The sequence below is a fragment of the Mustela putorius genome, unplaced genomic scaffold (genome assembly GCF_011764305.1).
Source record: "Mustela putorius furo isolate JIRA1106 unplaced genomic scaffold, ASM1176430v1.1 tig00003903_pilon_pilon_pilon, whole genome shotgun sequence".
Lineage (NCBI taxonomy): Eukaryota > Metazoa > Chordata > Mammalia > Carnivora > Mustelidae > Mustela > Mustela putorius.
The window spans coordinates 1,634,373-1,638,946 of NW_025422051.1; the positions used below are offsets into that span (position 1 = coordinate 1,634,373).

General features: G+C 40.7%; 1 pseudogene; it reads left to right on the plus strand.

Moving 5' to 3' along the window:
• Positions 1–1,100: 1,100 nt before the first annotated feature.
• Positions 1,101–1,990, plus strand: LOC101683374 (annotated as a pseudogene).
• Positions 1,991–4,574: the final 2,584 nt, after the last annotated feature.

Consider the following 4,574-nt stretch of genomic DNA (forward strand, 5'->3'; position numbering starts at 1 on the left):
GCAAGGGTAGTGGGAGAGGGAGAAGTAGGCTCGACGCTGAGCAGGGAGCCGTATATTCAGGGCTCTATCCTGGGACTCCAGGATCACGACAGGAGCCAAAGGCAGACGTTTAACCAACTGAGCCACCCAGGTGCCCCATTCAGTTGGAAATACTTCTTAATTCAGATTATGAATTGCCTTTAATCCATGAGTTATATACAAAAGTGTTTTTTAAACATTCCAAAGAACTTTTTATAAGTTTTTGCTGTTATGGTTGCTTTTTAGTTCTAACTCAATTTCATTGTAATCAGGGAAGGTACTCTGAATGAAACTAATGCCATGTATGTATTGAGACTTGTTTTCTAGCCTAGAATGTGGTTAGTATTCCAACTACGCTTGAAAAAAAAATGCATGTATTAATACTTGGGTGCTAGGAAATATATATGGTGTGTGTAAAATATGATTAACCTTATTCCCTTTGCTGTACCTTTTATCCCATGAATTATTCATCCCCTAACTGGAAGCCTGTATCTCCCACTCTCTTTCATCTATTTTTGCCCATCCCCCATGCTCCTCTCTTCTGACAACCATCAGTTTGTTCCCTGTGTTTATAGATCTGATTCTGTTTGTTCATTCATTTGTTTTATTTTTTAGATTCCACATACAAGTGAGGTCATATGGTATTTGTCTTTCTCTGCCTGATTTATTTCATTTGGCATAACGCCCTCTAGCTCCATCCATATTGCTGCAAATGGCAAGATTTCATCCTTTTATGGCTGCATGATATTCCATCTCATATATATATGATGTTCCATTTCATATATATATGCCTTCTTCTTTTTCCATTCATTTATCAATGGACACTTGGGCTGCTTCCATATCTTGACTATTATAAATAGTGCTGTGATGCATATAGTAAAAAGCTTCTGCACAGAGAAGGAAACTATCCAACAAAACACAAAAACAACCTACTTAATGGGAAAAGATATTTGCAGATGATAGAGCTGATAAGGGGTTTATAGCTACAATATATAAAGAACCTACAGAACTTCACACCAAAAAACCCAAATAATCTCATTAAAAATGGGCAGAGATCTGCCTGCTCCAGAGCCCTGACCAGGATGCATGCCTGCCACTTCTGTTCTCCCCCTGCAGACCCAGCAGCTGCACTGGAGAGTGGGGGGCAGGTGGCTGGAGAGGAGTAGATGTTGCTGTCAAGGACAGTACTGGAAAGCATGGCCCCTATCATGAAGGTGCTGCTCCCTGTGTAGCTAAAGCAGCTCCCCAGGGGCGTCTGGGTGGCTCAGCCAGTTAAGCCTCCCACTCTTGATTTTGGCTCAGGTCACAATCTCATGGGGGACACAATCTCAGGTCACACTCAGCGGGGAGTCTGCTTCTCTCCTTCCACCCCTCTGTGTGCTCTCTCTTTCTCTCTCCCTCTCTTAAATAAATCTTAAAAAAAAATCTTTAAAACAGCTCCCATCCCGAGAGCATTACCAGGTTCACCCAGCTCAGAGTTTTAGAATGGCTTCGATTATTGCCTTTCGTTGGTGCACTTGTACTACTTGGCTATCTTGCAATTTGTCCATTCCTCCAGAATTAAAATGACAGAAGGATAGCTTGATTCATCTTAATATACAAAAGGAAAGTCCCAAAATGATGAAGACTTGTGTCTTTTTTTTCTAAGTTTTTTGTTTTGTTTTGTTTTAATTGAGAGTGAGAGAGAGAGTACAGAGGGAGAGGGGGAAGCAGACTCTCCACTGAGCATAGACCCACATGCAGAACTCGATCCCAGGATCCTGAGATCGTGACCTGAGCTGAAGGCAGATACTAAACCGAATGAGTCATCCAGGTGCCCCAAAGATTTGTGTCTTACTAAAACAGCTTATTGTGAGTTTTAGTGTTCAAAGACTTTCCTGCCTGTGATGGTTCACGTAATCAACACAAGGAATTGACAGAAGACAACATGGGACTTCTCATACTGAAGAAGAAAGAAGTGCAACAGTTATGAATTAGGATTGAATCCAGTTGTGTGCTGTAAAATCTTTTAACAGTATGTTTTTATTCTTTGTGTAGAGGATGTCTTCTTTCAAATGGTGGTCTTAATTATTGCTATTGGTTGAGTAACTGTTTCTGCTAGTTTATTTTCTTGCTACACTATTGTTTATATTTGATACCTTGTATATTCTTTCACTTACATAGAAACTAAGTTGTACAACCCAATCATTCTTACTTCAAAGACTTAATGTATCTTCCTAAATAAAACCAACACTCTTGGCCTTAACTGACCGAGAAAAATCTGAGTTTTGACAATGAATCCAAAGCTATTCCTTTGAATATCAGTATTATCAATAGAATCTATACTTAAAATTTTTCTCCCTGTGGGGCGCCTGGGTGGCTCAGTTGGTTAATAGACTGACTTCAGCTCAGGTCATGATCCCGGAGTCCTGGGATCAAGTCCCGTATTGGGCTCCCTGCTTGGCAGGGATTCTGCTTCTCCCTCTGACCTTATCCCTCTTGTGAGTGTGCGCGCTCTCTCTCTCTCATTCTCTCCCTCTTAAATAGATAAAATCTTTAAAAAAAAAAAAAAACCTGTCTCCCTATGCTAGTAAATATATTATTTTTCAGTCTTCTTCTGTTTTGACCATTTGAAGTGATTTTTCCTCTTTGGCCTTCCACATACCATTCTTTTTAGATCAATAAGAAAAATACTCCTCTCAAGAATTATTTGAGGGGCATCTGAGTGGCTCAATTGGTTAAGCATCTGCCTGCCGCTCAGGTCATGATCTTAGGGTCCTGGGCTTCCTGCTCAGCAGGGAGTCTGCTTCTCCATCTCCCTCTGCCCCCTCCCCACCCCCCACTTGTGCCCTTTCTCTTTCTCAAATAAATAAATAAAATCTTTAAAAAAAGAAGAAGAAGAAGAATTATTTGAGTTTCAAAGCAATAAACACTTGGGGCACTTGGGTGGCTCTGTCCGTTAAATATCTGCCTTCAGCTCAGGTCATGATCCCAGGGTCCCAGGATTGAGCCCCACCTAGGGCTCCCTACTCAGTGTGGAGTCTGCTTCTCCCTCTCCCTCCACCCTTCCCCCTGCTTGTGCATGCTCTCTCTCTCCCTCTCTCACAAATAAAAAAATAAAAAAGATCTTTAAAAAAAAAAGAAGATAAATACCTTGCTTTATAAAGATTGTGTCTAATAAGTGTTAATATCCCAATGTCAAAAAAGACTTCAACTGGGTATAGAAAGTTCCAAAAAGGAACAGTTATTTACATCACAAAATATTTATTTACTTTACAAGAGGCTTGTTTGTGTCTGTTTACGTGTGTGTTTTGTGCATGTATCTTGAACTCTTTGACTCAGTTGACAGGGTGGAGTGGGGTGGCAAGAATACTTATAATAAACTTAAGAGCTGAAGCTCAATTAGAAATAAACAAAATATATGTGAAATCATATTAAAATTATAAATAGCTCAGTGTTCAAAATTGCATACATTTTTTCTCTGTATAACAATGTAAGCCAATAAAACTCAAAATCCAAATAGTTTGCAAAAAAAACTTACTGGAGAATCTTTTTAAAAAATAATAAATTAATAAATTTCAAATGGGCAGAGGACCTGAATAAACATTTTTTCCAAAGAAGACATCCAGATGACTAACAGACACATGAAAAGATGTCCAACATCATTAATCACCATGGAAAGGCAAATCAAAATTGCAACAAGATATCACCTTACACCTGTCAGAATGGCTAGAATCGAAAACATAAGAAACAAGTGCCCGCGAGGATGTAGAGAAAAAGAAACCCTCGTGCTCTCTTGGTGGGAATGTAAATTGGTGCAGTCATTGGGGAAAATAGTATGGAGGTTCCTCAAAAAAATTAAAAATAAAAATACCGGGGGTGCCTGGGTGGCTCAGTGGGTTAAAGCCTCTGCCTTGGGCTCAGGTCATGATCCCAGGGTCTTGGGATCAAGCCCCACATCAGGATCTCTGCTCAGCAGGGAGCCTGCTTTCCCCTCTCTCTCTGCCTGCCTCTCTGCCTACTTGTGATCTCTGCATGTCAAATAAATAAATAAAAATCTTAAAAATAAAAATACCACATGAACCTATAATCCCACTACTGGGTATCTACCCAAAGAAAACGAAAACACCAATTCAAAAAGACATATGCATCCCCTCCTCTTGTTTTCCCCTTACTTTTTTTTTTTAATAGATTCTTTTTTTTTTTTTAAGATTTTATTTATTTACTTGACAGAGAGAAATCACAAGTAGATGGAGAGGCAGGCAGAGAGAGAGAGGGAAGCAGGCTCCCTGCTGAGCAGAGAGCCCGATGCGGGCCTCGATCCCAGGACCCTGAAATCATGACCTGAGCCGAAGGCAGCGGCTTAACCCACTGAGCCACCCAGGCAGAGACTTCTGCTTGGTGCCAAGGCAGTCTTTTGTACAATTTCTCTAGGATTGTCGGGCCAGAGGGCTGTTGCATTCTGGTTTGCCCTTATGTGGCTGACATAGGCCCTTGGAGGTATCAGCTCATTGTGGAGAGGTTCTCTTATTAAACTCCAACCTTGGGCTGGCCCTAAGCCTTAAGTCCTCTCTCCC